Raw genomic sequence first — 15,870 nt, forward strand, 5'->3', positions numbered from 1 at the left:
GTTTGGTGTTGAGTAAGTGTTGCTGCAAAGCATTAGCAGCAGTGTGTTTTGGTAGGGTTGCATGTGCTTGTTGAGTAAGTGGCAGGAGAGGGTTTGTTTTTAATTTGCTTAGGCTTTTTATTTAAAATATTTTGAATCCTTGGGGATTTCTTTCTTGCAGATAAGAGCTATATGGATCTGGCAAGTGTATGTAATAGAAGCAGAGAGTATCTCTGTCCCTTAGGAAAATGTCAACCTGAGAAACCCATATCAATTAGATCAGAAAAAAAGATATTATGGGCAAGTTTCTGTGCCTGGTGCATACTCTCCTCTAAGGATGCACGAATGATCCTGGGTTACAGGGACACCTCAGAGCACCCAGGGGTGACCCATGCACTTCATAACCCTGTGTACTAACCTGTCACTTGTCCCTGCAACTTTTAGAGATCATCTTCCATTCCTGAACATTAATCCGGTATCTATAAATTGTATAGCTAGTTCTTATTTGACTCTTGAAGTTGCATGAGACTTTCATGCATGGACCAGTTTTCATTCTGGAATTTCTGCACAACATGCAAATTCTTTCAAATTTCATTGACATTTAGGGGCAAAATGAAATATTGACAGGTTGCTTTTTCAAAATCTTCCCTCCGGTATTTTTTTGGGGTGTGGTGGAGTTCTTTTCGATCCATTTCCTTCTGCTCCTTGTTTATTGGGAGCCAAGGAGGAGGCCTGTTGGACAGTTTGCTGTTGTTTATTAAGCTTGCTTCCTTTAGGAAGATTTTCAAGCAAGGGAAATGCCTTCCTATGCTCCACCTCTGCTCAGAGGGCAGGAGTCTGGCATGCAAAAACAAACAAGCAAACCTTGGGAATAATCCTTTCTTAAAGAGAGACAGATCAGACTCACAGCATTTGAAGTTTTCTTCTGAAACAAGGGATCAGTATTTCCATGGATTCACAGAATTTGTTTTGTACCTTAAAACAGCATTTACCTTTGCAGGCAAAAGGAGACTTTATGATTACTGTTTTGCCTATGGATAGTTCCAGGTAAATTACTTAAAATTCTCAGGTGTCTGGAAAGCATGGAGCATTGGGAGGGAAGGAGGGAAGCTTCTGTGCCAAAGGCAGTGCGGGCAGCAGGGAAGTGAGCTGGGTCCTCTCTCTGGTTTGTCACCTAGGGCAGTTCAGCCTCCCTGCTAAGTTTCTGCATCTGGACAGTACTGTTTACCAGTGGTTTTAGTAATGATACATGATAAATTCTTTGGAAAAGGCTTGTATTTATTTGCAGAGAGCTGCTCTGGGGATACAAGGGTGACTAGTTTTTTTTTGTCTGGGGCTTGTCTGGATTCCCCCTCCTTCCCCCCCAAATTTAGTTCACTAACTTTGAGTCCATACTTGGGCTTGTATTTTAAATGGTAAAACTGCAGTGTCAAGGAACTTGCTGTTTGTGTCAGCAAGGTATTTGGCCCTCTCCTTTTTGCTGTGCTCTCTCTGCCTCCTACCTGAAAGGCAATGCGGGATGTATTGATCCTAGCTTTTAGAACTTGTTCTATTTATGAACCCAGATTGCAGTATAAAGGTACAAACACCATTTGAAAAGGGAGGATCTATATTAGAATAACAAAGAGGATAAATTAAAGCAGCCTCCCCTCTCTAATGGTCTGCCAGGCCACTGTTACTGGAGGGAATGCCCTAACGCTGTCTAACTGAATGTTGCTTTAAAGTCTCCAAAATTGGGGGATTTTCTTGAGCACAGTATTGATTTTTGTTACTACATTAAGCTTTTAGCTTTGCAAATGGTTTTCTTTGAAATCATTAATATTGTGATGCACAGCATGAGGGGTGAAACAGCTCTTTGCTGTTGCATAGGTGCTGTCTGTGATCACTTCCTTCTTCCCTTCCTCTGTTGAAGCCCCACTCAGCTGATGCACCTGGAGGAGAGCAAGGAATTAAAGTTGCAAGCCTCTGAACTGGGTGAGGAAGATCAATTTTTCAAGAAACTGAAGGCAGTGGTTTAAGCTTTCTTAGTGGTTGTGAGTCTGGGGTGGGAGAGTCAGAGCACAGCCTAGGGGTGTAGTTGGGGTCCTCTGGGTGGGTACGTGGTTGCATAGAATGAATGTAGGGAGGCTGTAACAGCTCGGGGGCTGAGAGCTGTCATTAGCATATTTATTCCTACTTGAACAAGGAATCTTAGATAAATTCAGTTATCAGGTAAACTCAGATTTTCCCATCTCAAGACTGAAGGTAGTTAAGAGTAAGTGGTGACAGGGCAGGATTGGAGGGCTGTTACTAGCATTGGTCTGAGGTTTAGACCAGGTTCCATGTTTGTTACTGTTAGATTAACACAGCTGAATTAGTAAATCCAGATGGTTATGGTCGTTTCAGATCTATCGAGCTCCCAATATGATGGGATCTGGTTGCAGGCAGGAGCATGTTACTGCAGAGACAGCTATGCTGTTCGAAGCAGCTCATTCCTTCCATCCCCTGCCTCCTCCCTCTGTTGCTGTTCCTTTTCCATGTCCTACTTCCTAGCCTGGCTTCCTGCATTCAGGGCTGTCCCTCACTCCAGGGGAGTGGGAGGGATACTGCAATGTAGGGGGATGATGCAAAACTGTTGTCCTCTGCCAAAGATTGCAGAGACACCCACCAGGATGCACAGGCAGGGTGGGGATTATCCACAGTGGGAACGGTCTCCTCTTGCAGATGCGTTACATGGGGAGGATATTAGTACCAGCTCTTTTGCTCTGGAGGAAAGAAGGGGAGGGGGCTTGGCTTGCCTTTTGGCTGTTTCTATCTGCCGTTGGCTGTTTCTCAACCCCTGCACAGCATCACTGCTGCTTCTAAACAACTTTGTCCCAGTAGCTCAAAGGGCTTTAGAAACTCCTGTGTGCCAGTCTTCCTGCTGCTTCCCAGTGGAGGGATATGGGCCTTCTCTGTGGACAAAGCAAGGTCTCGCGTGTGCCAGCCAATCACCTAGCAGCACACATCTGACCTTCATGTAGTTATGGTTGACCCTAGATGTTATTTAGTGTAATGGGCCACGACCCACTATGCGACTGCCTCCTCTAAAGCTGGAGCATTAGTAACAACTCTATTTGTGCTTTGATTCAGTTTTTAATATTTTGTTCTCTATCATATCTCTATCCAGACAGCTCAAATAAGAGGCAGTCACTCTCTTCACTAGAGTTTCCCAGGTTTGCTGACAGCCTGTGTGCTTGGGGAAGTGATGAGCCTCCTACCTTAGCAAGCAGCAGAGAAAATTTTCCTTTTCTGTGGTCTTTCCCCCTCCCCCAGTCCACTAGTGTGTCAAAACCTTGAGTTTTGTGTAAAGTTGTTAAATAAGCTTCTAGGCAAAATAAAAGATCAAAAGGGGTCTAATTAGCTGCAGTCTGCTTAGGAATTGTGGATGTTCACCTAGTTTTATAAATTGACACTTTTAACATTAGAACTCAAAGCAAAAAACGATGTAATTATTCCCTTTTTTTGAAGCTTAGGTTTAATGTCTTTATTGAAAATTGGGTACTTCTATGGCATCTCAAGATGCTTTATTCTATCAAATCTGGAGCAAGTAATTTTTCATTTTGGATTGTAATGTGGTATAAATGATAAGGGCCTGATTCAGAAAGCTTCCCCCGCCCCCCCCACTGGCAGCCTGACGAGAAAGCTTCATAGTCACATCACAATAACCCTGAAGATAATCTATGGTTTGAGTCTTTGTGAAGCTGCTCTCTTTAATACAAGGGAGAGTGTGATTTTGAGCTCTTAGTTAGGGTGCCTGAACCTAGCTTGTCATCACAGGATTTTTACTTCTTTTTATATCTTTTACCAGCCATAGGATGCCAAGGCAAAAGTATAGTTCTCCTACAACCTTTCTGTGCTGCAATCATGTCTGTGGGAGTAATTTGGGTCTAATTTAAATCTCAGAGAAGGTAGAAGGTAGTTGAATGGAGAACATCTGGTGGTTAAAGCAAAGGAGAGACGAGAGAGAGATGAGTTTTATTATAAATTTTTCAATTTTGTTCTGATATGACCTGATCGTGTGCCTAGTTTCCCAGTCTCTGATCATTTGGATGTACCATGTATGATTCACTGTCATGTGTTAAATCTCACTAAATTTGACCTTAATAACCTAGAGTAGCATGGATACATCAGGGGAGGGTCATCACAAAGTTGTGTTAGAGCTGGATGGGTTACGAATTTTATTTATACTGTGGCAGGACACACAGGCTCCATTTAGAACTAGAGGTGGTTGGTGCTGGCATTTTACTAATGCATAGGAAGTCCTGGCGCCTGCCCTAAAGGCCTTACCACCCATAAAGACAAATGGCAAATACAGGATTTGTGTGAGTGTGACTGCAGAAAAGGGTCAGTCCCTCAGTGAACTTTTAAACTTTTTTTGGATGTTTATCTAAAAGTTCATGCAAATGGAGGTAGTTTCTTTGATCTGAGATTCTCATGAGAACTGTCTTTTGTAATTTCAACTGCTCCCTGGCTTGTGTCAGAAATGCTGTGAGTGGGGTCTCCCTGGAGATTTGGCATAGCCCAAGTTTTAGCTGGGCTGGAAGGAAAGTGAGGCAAGATTTTTGCATCAGAACAGGGCTTGCAGTAAAGAAATTTTTATTGGCATGTCTTATATTGTCCTAATTTGAAAGTTTCAATTCTTGATGATCATGCTGGGCATAGGTTCAAGGTTTCATTTGCACTTGGCTCAGTTCAGATGCTGGAGGAAACTTCTGTGATGGGAGGCAGATCCTTCTCTTTCAAAAACATTTCTCAGTAGACAGTAGGTTCGGATTAGAGCTTCCTCTGAGAATCCAGTAGGGACTTACTTCTATTCTTCCAACTCTGCTCCTCTGATGCAGTGTGGTGATTAGAGGAGAGCTTTTCAGGTGTCCTTCTGAGAGTAGTCTGGTTACTTGCTTCTGTGGGTTTGTCAGTAATTAGAGTTCACTGAATGAAAAGCTTGGTACATCCATATATTATTGATTCGTAAAGGTTTTCCTTTATGAATGGGTGTTCATTCTTTATTAATCCTAAATTATTTTATTGGCTAACTAATAAACAGACATTGCTTTCTAACCCCAAGACAGCTGCTTTCTAGAAAAGGTTCAATTATTCTTTCTTTGTGCATACTCTATATGGACTTCACTGCCATACAGTGTGCGTATGGTCCAAGGCCTTTTCCCATTTGCTACTCAGCAAGATGCCCATTGGTTTTGGTGGGAAGAGGCAGAGCCCAAAAGCTGCTCTGAGAGCTGCTGTGGTTCGGTGTAGTAAGCGGCTGATGCAATTTAGTGGCTGATGTAACATAAGGCTGCTTTTGTTAAGGAGTTAATGAAGGAGAGTTTTGGTCCTTCTGTCCCACCCAGAGCAGGAGGAGATGGATGTTCTCTCTGGCTGTACATTGTGAGCAGACAAAAGTTGTGGAGCTACTCTGTGATGTCAGGCTTGTTGCTGGGAGGGTTTATGTCATGCAGAGCATCACTCCTGGGAAGCTGAGCTTGGACAGCACAGGGCAGCTTGCATCTGGCTCTCATACTGCCATTAGGGTCATTAAATAACACTTTACTCTTTTAGAGCTCAATGTTTTTGTTTAAGTATTAAATAAAGGTTTTCTTTTAAGGGAATTTAGCTTAATCATCTGATTGTGTGGCTGACTTGAGTTAGGAGCACTGAAAGCCTGTAATATTCCCAAAATGCACCAGAGAATTCAAGTCTTTAATATTTCTTAAACTATACAAGATTAAGTAACTGGACTAATAGGTTTATGATCTGTAACTGAGGGACATGAATGTGTGCACATGTTAGAGGTAGGAAACTAACACTTCCACTAGAATACATAGCTGCTATCTTAGGTGAATTGAATGCACTCTTTGGTTTTTGCTTTGTCTTTCCTAGGTTAGTTATACCAACCTGCCTACTCTGTGCTTCATTTCGAAGTATGTGACTTTTCCCTTTTTTTTCTTAGTCCTCAGGAACATGCAAGTCTTGTAAATTCCAGTTACTGTGTTTAACCCTTTAGAATTTCACCTAAGTTGGCTGATATACTGTACAGCTACCCCTTGAATCCACTGTATTTCCTCTAGATAATGCCTGGTGCTTTAGTGCCAATCCAAAAATTCCCAGAGTGTACATCACCAGTTAGGTAATAAAGAGAGAAATTCTTATCTGAACATGGGGTTATAACTGCACGTTAGCAAGTTGGATTAGATTGGTTATTATGTGTGTTATTACTAGGGTTTTGACTACCTACAAACTAGGGCACTAATCATATAATTATGTAACTTATGATTACGTAAAAATGCTCCCTCTTTAAATGGCCATTGCAAAGTTGATCTTTCTTCTGCTGAAGTGACCTGTCAGTTGCTCACTGTGATTCATTAGATGTGTTGCAACTGAGTTATAATTATCACTAGTTTTACAGAATGCATCCAAAACCGAGGATAACCTTTTTTGTTTTCACTGAAACAAGCTGTCATGGGTGTGGATGTGTGTCTCTCATGTAGAGAGGTCTTGAATCCTAGTCTTGGTCCTAAAGCTCACTTCCAATTATTTTTTTGTTTTGTTTTTGAGTTTCTTAGGAGTTTTCAAGAATAGGAAAGCCTCTAGAGAGCAACATATCAGCATACAGCAAACAGAAATTTGTAAAATAATATTAACTTCTATAATTTCTTGGTTTTTATAAACTTAATTTCAAATAACTTTTGACCATTTTGTTTTCAGAAGCATTCATCAGAGCACTGGGTTTTCATTTCCTTTCGACTGACAAATTTTGGAATCAGACAAGATACGTGTCTCTATTTTTACTGCTGGACAAGGTAGAGATAATTGTCTTTTATTGGACAAACTAGTATGGCTGGAGAGCTTAGTCAAACTTTGAGGCCCATGAGCCCTTTAAGTCTGAATACTAAGCACATGCTGAAAAAGCAGCTGCTTGGGTTTAGTTAGATACGTGTCAATTAGACCATCTTAGCTGGGGGGGGGGAAGATAGTGAGTACAGGTATCTCTAGGTCGTAACAGTGACTACAGAATGTTGCCAGAGTAAATACTCTAAGCACCGTCTGGGACACAGATGAAGGGTGGCAGAATTTTATGAGGAAGAGGCTTTCTGTGTCCTAGGTGTGGGAAAGATGTGTTTCTTTTGAATGGTCTAGTAGCAACATATGAATGTGAAAGTTCCTATTTTATGCTTAGGAGTGTGTGTCCTCCAGAAATAACTCAAACGTGCTTCAAATTTTCTTCCCTTTTATTCTCTGCAGGCTTTTGCAGGAAGCTTGGAAAATGCCTTTTACATTTACAGCCTTTTCTGCTCTGACACAGGCGGAGTAGTCTTCAGAATGGAAGCTGAAACCCTGTTCCTGGGGTAGTGAGTCCATGGAGAAGGTCACATATGACTGACAATGCTGAGCTAGTGAGATCTGCTGTTCTGGTTTTGTCAATGATTACCCTGGCCTGACAAAGGTTCTATCATAAGCATTGTGGTAACTTCTGAAAGCTGATTGGGAGCTATTTAAGAGTGATAAAAATCAGATATTTCTGACCATGGTGATCAAAGGAGGAATTCGGTGATACTACAATAGGTGCTTGGAGTTCTCCGGGCATTGCCATCAGTATTGTTTAATGACCCAAGTGCTATGGCTATGTTGGGTAAATAGCAGTTTTGGTAGGTATATAGAAAAGTTCTAAAGAGACAGGGGCTTCAGAGTGACAACATAACTTGCTTGCAAACTGTCTGCTTTCCTTGAACACTGGTGGTTGTCATATTGTGACTGTCAGCCAGGAGGTTGACCCCGCTTCTAGAATCCTGATTTATTTAGAAACCTGCTTGCTTCCTCTCTCAGGTTTCAAGCATATTGCTTGTGGTCTAAAGGCAACAGTTCCCCCAGTTGAGCTGTTGAAGGTTTCTTTCTGGCTGAGGTTACAGACGCATGTTAAAAGCTGGTGTCAGGTGAACTTTGCCTATTTGGATTCTGAAATTTTCCTCCTTCTTTAAGAACAAGGGTAATTTATGCCCCTGCCCTACCTATAGGAATATGCTGGTTTGGGAGCTCAAATCCTCTACTCTGACACACCAAAAGATTTTAGCAGCCTGCGCTAAGAAGTTGGGAAGCTTGGTGCATAGAAAACGTTATGCCAAGGGCTCGGTGAGGGTAGCCACCAAGTCCACTGGCAACCCAGAATATTTTTTCTCCATGTTGTCTTTCACCCAAAAGGTGAAAGGCCTTTCATGCCTCAGTCCCCCAAATTGCCTGAACCTGCCACACGTTGGAACTCTGAATCTTTTTCTTGTTCCTGCTGACCAACAACCAGCAGTTTCCCAGGCATGGAGTACATGTGTGTGTAGTATTGAGTCAATTCTTTGGGGCTATTGTTTAAGTCTTCAAACCATGGAAGGAAACTGGGGGCCTGTTTAGATGTCACTAAAGGTCACTGGTTATTTTTATAGATTACATTAAAGAAAACCAAAACTGCACAAAAAGAATATTCAGATCATGAAGTCAGGACTTTGAAAAATATTTTTGCTGCCAAACCATCAGAAATTGCTACGGAGCATGTGCAAACTGATTTTTTTTCAGGAGCTCATAGCTTGACCAAAGGTGCATTACTCTCCCTGTAAAAAAATCATTCCCTGGCAGCATTGTGACCTTCCTGCCAAATTTTAAAGCAGTGCTCCAAACTATAGCAACGACCCTATTCAACCAAATGCCTGCAAGAGATATCCATTTGGGGGGAAGAGGGGTGTTGGGTATTTTTTTGTTTTTGTTATTTTGGTTTGGGGTTTGTTTGGTTTTGGGTTTGGTTCTTTTGTTGTTTTGTTTTTTTTTTAAACTTAGGTAAAAAGTGTTCCCATAGTGCATGAACTGCATTAGCGGAAATTTTCACCCCAAATTCCAGCTGGTGCAGACAACAGCCATGGAAAGCTTTAATTCATAAGATTGAAGTCTGGCAAAATTATAAGTAATCAGAGTCTTATAATAGTGAGTTTTGTACAATGTGGTCAGCCTATCAGAGGGAAATAATTTTTTCTGTCCGTTTTGGTTTTGATGTCATTCCATCAAACATTTAATTTTTTAATTACACAGCATTAGCTTCAAACTCATTCTGAAGCAATGAACATTAGTCAGACATAAACAAATCGGCTGGGGGCAAACTACACGACTGCCAAATGGTGGGAGAGATTTTTAACAAGGGGCTTTGCAAACCACTTCCTTGAATAAATAAAATTGCCATAGAGCAGAAAACAGATTTCAGCCTGGGCTCTGATGGAAGGAAGCAGGGCTGGTACAGCAAATGGGAGGAACCTAAATTGCACAGTCTTGAGCAAGGTATGTGAGTGCTCAGAAAAAGCAGGTCAGGCTGGGAATGCTCTTAGTGTGCAGGCCTGCCATTGGAGTGATCCTGGCAGGGAGGTGGTGGACTTTGACAATGTGGTGCAGCGGAGTGGTGGCTTGATCCAAAAGCCTGCCAGCCTGCTCGCCTGGGGACAGCAGGGGTAATCTTCTGGTGGTTTAGAGGCAATTTATGAGGTTAAACTGGAGGTTATGAGGTTAAATTGCCCCCCATGCAAATGTGGGTCAAAATGCTAATATGTATATGTACAAAAACTGCAGGCAGCAAGCTTCTTGAAAAATCACACTTGGGGTGGCCAGACCTCAGACACCATAAAATAAGGAATAACCTTTGCTAATTCCCAGTCATCGCCACTGCAGAATATTACAGTTGAGGGACTGCAGGCTGGGGAGGCAGGTGGGACTTACTCACGGTCTTATCTCAAGTTGGAGCACAGCTGAAGCTTCATTCCCAGGTCCATGGTCTCACTGCTGGAACAGGCTGCCGAGAATTACTGGGAATATGTTAGTTTGTTTTTAATCTTTGCACTGTTGTCCTTGCTGAGGTGCCTGGAATTTATCTCCAAAATATTTTGGAGGGGAAATGTGATCATAAAGCTAGAGCTTTGGGCTATACATGCTTCTTTTCAGGTTCCTAACGTCTTTGAAAGGGGTAAGTGTTACTAACCTGCCTCCTTTGTTTTTTGACAAGGAGAGTAATTTAAAAAAAAAAAAAAAGAAAAAATTAATCCCTTACACTGAGTTCATGTCAGCTTTAGCTTAACTCAGCCCACATTGCAGGAACTTCGGGAGGCGTTTTATGTTCGTTAAAATAGATTTAGGTCTTTTATTGCTTTTATGACTATATTCCTAACTGGGACCAGAGACTTGTCGTGACTGGCCATGCAGTGCATAAAGGAGTCCTGCCCTCGGTGGCATAAGTAAGAGAAAGCTGCTCAACCCTAGGATGAGGTTTGCTGAGCAAACAGTGTGCCCAGCCTTCTGCAGAAGGGCTGAGCCTTCAGTTCTTGTCCAGCTCCTTACACAAAACCCTGTGCTTCCTCTCCTGTATCTCTGGAGCCTCATAAGACCCTTCTTCTTCCCAGCATATCGAATTGCAGCTGTCTTAAGCTGACTGGCAGTGAATTGCCACTCCTGAGTCTGCCCTTGTTTTTTTCCCAAGCAGAAGGAAAGGGCTGAAAGTTCCTGGTTTCTGTGGTCACCAGCCAACTGTCCCAGCAAGCTCATATCTGCCCTGTTGAGAGACATCTACACCCGTCTTGGCAGGGGGAGATCATGAATGCGGCTGAGGAGCACAGGTGTCAGACAGGCATCATGCCTACCTTTGTCAGGCTGATGGGAACAGACAGGGACAAAGGTAAAGCTTGTGGCATGAAAAGGCTGCTTGTTGCAGCGTTTCATGGCCAGTGAGCGTGACCAGCCTTCAGGGCTAATTACCAAAGGAGAGAGAAGTATGTTCTTGTCAGCAGACCTCCAGGGTTACTATTTAATGAAGCAGACATGCAGGTAGCTTTTTCAATGGCATGAGCAAGTGACTGACTTGTGTCCACAAGGATGTAGGTGTGCGTGGCAGGCTGCTTCAGGTGGCTTTCGACCCCTGGTCTTCTCTCTAAGTGTAGTTGGGCACAACTCTCCTTCTCTTCGTAGCGGTGATCTGCAGCCTGCTTTCCTCTTCTCCAGCTTTTTGCTCTCTACCTTCTCAGCCTTCTTTTTCCCTTTTTTCTCTATATCATTTTCCCCCTTTTCCTACCCCAGCACCTCTTGTTTATTCCATCCCATCCTTTCATAGCTTTCCACCTTATTTTTCCTCCTCCTTTTCAATTACTGATGCTAAACGGCATTGAACATCAGTGTCATCACTATTTCATCAGGCCTGCCGCAGTTCCCTGCTAGTGGTTTGTGGAGCATGTGTGAGCCGGGAACAGCCAGTATCCTCCATGTGCTTGCATCAGGGTCCCCTGCCGATCACAGTTGCTCAGCACATCTGACAAGTGTTATTTGTCCTTTTCTTGGGACTGCCCGTGGAGGTGTGCAGGGGGTTGGTGAGCTGCGCCAAACCCTGGTGTTGTGCTGGCAGGGTTACAGTCAGTGTGAAGATGCCTCCGTGCTACAAGAATCTCTTTGTATTGCTGTGTAGTCATATACCCAAAAGCTAGTTGTGTGTTAATCCAGTGCCTGCACTAGTCTCCATGAGAGACTTGGGCCAAAACACAGGGGAATTAATCAAATGGTGATTTCTTTTTGCCCACACCAGTGGGTGTGAGCAGACCCAATGGCTCTTTCTGACTCCTAAACTCATACTCTGAATTCATTCAATTGACTCCATCCTGTATCACTTCTCACACTGGTCCTGACTTCTGGACTGGTTAGGTATTACTAAAGAGGAGTAGCATCTATGGTATGACTCTCTCAAAGTTTCTTATGAGAGCTACTCATTTACTTCACTGCAACCTGTGTCTTGACCTGACAGCAGAGCTACATTTTACAGGCCATCTTTATAATACAAAAGTTGATTAATATATATATGAGACAATTATGGGACTCCTCTAACAATGTCCTTTGTGTGTTTACCAGAAACAATAATTTGATCATGAAAATTTCACCTGAACTGATGGTCCTCCCATGGTATTGGGAGGAACTTGCCAATTGAAAACTTACTGTGACAGCAGAGATTCTGAAGCACAGCAGCCTAGGGTGTGTATGGGGAGTGCACAATGCACCAGGGAGGATGTTGCAGGTCAAAAGTGACATGCATGAGCGGAAACTGTCTGTCTGTCTGACTCAAGCCTGCTATTAGTCTCTGCTACACAAACCACATGATATGAAGCACTAAAGATGTTTCAGTATACAGTTGTGTGCTTGGTCTCAGTTCAGGCTGCAAAAGTGGCTGCTGCCCACAGAAGAACATGGGGCTGGGATGGGAGAGTCAAAGCTGTGCTACTGCATGGATGCTCTGGGTCCCAGCCTTTTGCTCCATATCTCTACAGAAAAGACAGGCTGTTGAAAAGCAGCCCTCGCTGGCTCCAGGACCTGTCACCGGTCCACTTGCAGTGATGCTAAGAAATGCACTTGTTCATAGTTGTGCTGCTTCACACTCTCCATTTCTACCAACAGGATACGGGCCAGCTCTCTGACTCTACAGGCCTGTGCTCTTCCCTGGGAAGGGTTCTCCTGCTACACTGGCTGCTGGTGACCTTGCAGGGGACATGGAACTGCTGGCTGTCACAGCACCAGAGGGAGCAGAGAAGAATGCAACAGCATCACAAGCCAAGGTGGAAGGAATAGAAAAAGCAGCAGCAACAGGGGAGGTGGAAAGCCCAGAGGGAGCAGGTCTGGGTGGACAAGTGGCCACTACTGAAGGACCAGCAGCAATAGTGGTGGAAGCATCAGAAAACCCAGAGGCAGAAAGACTTGCTGAAGCATTTGCCCGGGCAGCAGAAAGGATTGCAATATCAGAAGTAGCCAAGGTGTTGCAATCAGCAATCGCTGAGGTAGAAACCCCAGCAGCCTTGGGTTCCCACTGGGGTGAAGGGTCTGTGGGTGCATGTTCCCCTTGGCTAGGCCCACAGATACCCAATGGCATGGGAGGCTGCAGCTCCAGCACCGAAGCTAAACCTGGCCTTTCAGCCTTGCCCTCTGAATGCTTCAGGTGGATGGGACCGTACTTCTGCTTAGCCTCGAGCATAGGGGAGATCATTATTTTGGAAAAATTGAAAGCAATCAAAAAAAAACCAAAACCCTGAAATTCCTGCTGAGAGTTTGCTCTTTTCCCATCTGGCTTCCCTCTGTCTTTCAGATGAGCTTTTTTCATGATAGCGGGCACTTTATCACGCCTGGTATAGTTAAGGATACAAAGCATTCTCCATTACAGCCCCGCTGACCACATGCTCATCCTGTTCTAAAACATTCATATTTGGGGATCAAAAAAGGTCCACGTATGGTGTTTACTCAACCGAGAATTTTTATTTGACATTTGAGCAATTATGCCTTGTGTTGTTCGTGAGTTTGCTGAGGGTGATAAATGCACTTTTCCCATTTGAAAAACCTGTCTTTTAACGTTGACGATGTGGTGACAGATTTTCAGCAGGGCTGGGAATTGGATTTGCCAGGGCTCAGTGCCCACTCCAAGCACCAGATTTTCAGATGTGTTCAGCACCCAGCAGCTCCCCATTGGGTGTGAGGCCCTTGGACATGTTTGTTCCCATGTGTGGAGCTCATTTGAAAAGCTGCCTGCCTGCAGCACCACCGAGCATCCACCTTCTGCTCGCAGGAAAATCTGGATTTCATCTCCCCGGGCTCTGATTTAATTTTGGTTTGCAGGGTCAGCTTGCTGCTATCACTGTTTCCTGGGCCCCAGAGCTGTCCTGAGTACATGGCATTTCTGTAGGATATCTTAACTTATCCCCCAGTTTGGGCAAGTAGCTCCAGTCAGGAGGGGCTCTTCAATGTGTGTTTGAGTTTCAGCGTGTTTTTATGTCTTACAGAGATCTGCTGGATTTAGGCACATGCCAAAACAATTGTCTAAATCAGCCTCTGAATAGGACATTTAGTTTTAAATATCAGCAGCTTACTTTCTAGTGACTTTTCCAGTGCTCATGTATTTATTCTCTTGACTTTTCAGCTCAAAGAGAAGAGGAGGAGCATGTGGCTAATGCCAAGGAACACCACTCAGCAGGAGGAGGAGGAATGGGTGAAAGAGGGAAAGGTGAAATGAAATGAAGGAGAGGTGGTGGTCTGGGTCGAACCTAGTGGGGGGGCTGATACCCTGGCACTGTGACTGCTGACAGTTACATCTCCTTGGTGACTGCCCATACTATTGAAAATAAAGATATGCCATATTCCACACACAGGTCTTCTGAAGGCCCTTGTCTCCTGGTTTTGTGAAATGGCTGCTCTGCACCTCTTCCTCAAAGATGAAGGAGAGCAAAGTGTGCTGTTCATGTTAGAAAATGTGATACGGGCAAGAAATTATAAAAAAAAGTTGTACTCTAAACACGTGGTCAAGCTTTCATGCCTGTAGGCCAAGAAATAGTCCATGGGAACACAGATGATTTGAATTAGTTTCAGATCCTAACAAAGCAGGTGCATTTACGAGTCTATCCATCTTGCTCCAGCTCTGAAGTGTGTTTCTTGCCTAGATGGGAATGGTAGGTATAATTTTTTCTTCTAATTCTGCTTATGCATCTGGAGCAGGGAATGGGAAAGGTCTCTCTATCCAGATTGATAATGGTGAAATGCAGGACAGAAGTCCAGAAGAAATTCAAGAAATGGGAAACATCATCTTCAGAACAGTGGTGGACTTGTCAGCATGAATCACATTCCCCAGGCGGTGCAGACTGATGATTAAAACAGGCTTCTGACTTTTGAGAGGAAAAACCATTGTTTGATGTAAGATTGTTTTCTCAGCCTGTGAGGTATAGGTAAGTCTGTGTTGTAGTAAGAGTTGGATGATGGGGCAGTCACCATAAGAGGTAAATGGTGATAATGTGATACAGAGAGTATGGGACTAGAACAAAGCCAGCCTTGGTGTGTCTTCCAGGTTTTCCTACGAAGGATGATCACAACTCAGAAGAACCTGATGCCTTCAGCAAATGTCTGCTTCATTAATTCCTTACAAATACTTCATGGTTTGCTGCTCCAGGCTTGTGTTTATCAGCCTAGGGAGGTGGGGTCAAATCTGTAGTTGCATTGAAAAATTCTGAACCAAATGCAGTGCCAGGTGCCTGCGTTTGATTTGTTGCTGCACCCCAGGTGGGATGTCTAGGCAGTGCCACCAAGTACTCTGGGTGAAAGAAAACAGCTCCCTGACCACAGATGGTCATGAGTAAAGCCACAGAACATTTGGAAAGAGTAAAGATGGCTGGCAATGAAGATCTCTCTCCACCTCCCTCTCGGGAAACATGTCCTTGTATCGCAGCAAAGTCAAGGGATTTCAGTGCCAGGCTTGGGTCTTTGCACCTCTGCAGCGCACCCGGCACCCAGTGCACCTCCACTGGCTTCTCTCCGTGTAGTGACAGGCTGGGGAGGAGAGAGGAGGGGAGAACAGCAGCGTCTGATTAAAACTCAGCCCCCCTGGCCCTAGATCTGAGGAGACAGAGCCCGCCCTCCCTTCCCTTACAATAATTTTATTTTATTACAAAAAGAGCCCATATTAAAAAAGCTCATGATTATGTTTTCTGTTCACCAAGACTTTTCCTGTATTCGACCTTTGGATAACCTCCAAGGCTTGCAAACATTTGAAAGGAGTAAAGGAGCTCGTTTTATTGCAGGGCCTCAGCATACATTCTTTCCAGCCTATCTTTAACATCAGTTGACAAGAATTATATAATTGCAGTCTGTGATCCCTTTAAGGCTAAAATGTATTCGTTTTCCCTCAAAGAACACTTCAGGTTTCAGAGTTAAATGTATACTTTTTTTTTCCCCATCTGGGTTATTCTGTAAAAAGCCGTTTTCTCTTAAACTGGCAAGTCTCATTCTACCAAGTTGCATGGATTTATTTTTTACTGTGGTTTTGAGCTCACATGTTAACAAGTAGAAGAA

At 43.6% G+C, this 15,870-nt stretch overlaps 1 long non-coding RNA gene across 2 annotated transcripts; it reads left to right on the top strand.

Moving 5' to 3' along the window:
* Positions 1-859: 859 nt before the first annotated feature.
* LOC135314054 (uncharacterized) lies at positions 860-15,243 on the top strand. 2 transcript variants are annotated; one of them, XR_010373539.1, is made up of 5 exons: positions 860-1,026; positions 1,849-1,953; positions 6,703-6,797; positions 12,445-12,821; positions 13,952-15,243. It is a non-coding gene; the product is annotated as an uncharacterized LOC135314054 (long non-coding RNA). The 2 variants fall into 2 exon arrangements; XR_010373540.1 differs by lacking the exon at positions 6,703-6,797.
* Positions 15,244-15,870: the final 627 nt, after the last annotated feature.

Source organism: Phalacrocorax carbo, chromosome 6 (genome assembly GCF_963921805.1).
Source record: "Phalacrocorax carbo chromosome 6, bPhaCar2.1, whole genome shotgun sequence".
In the NCBI taxonomy this organism is placed as follows: domain Eukaryota; kingdom Metazoa; phylum Chordata; class Aves; order Suliformes; family Phalacrocoracidae; genus Phalacrocorax; species Phalacrocorax carbo.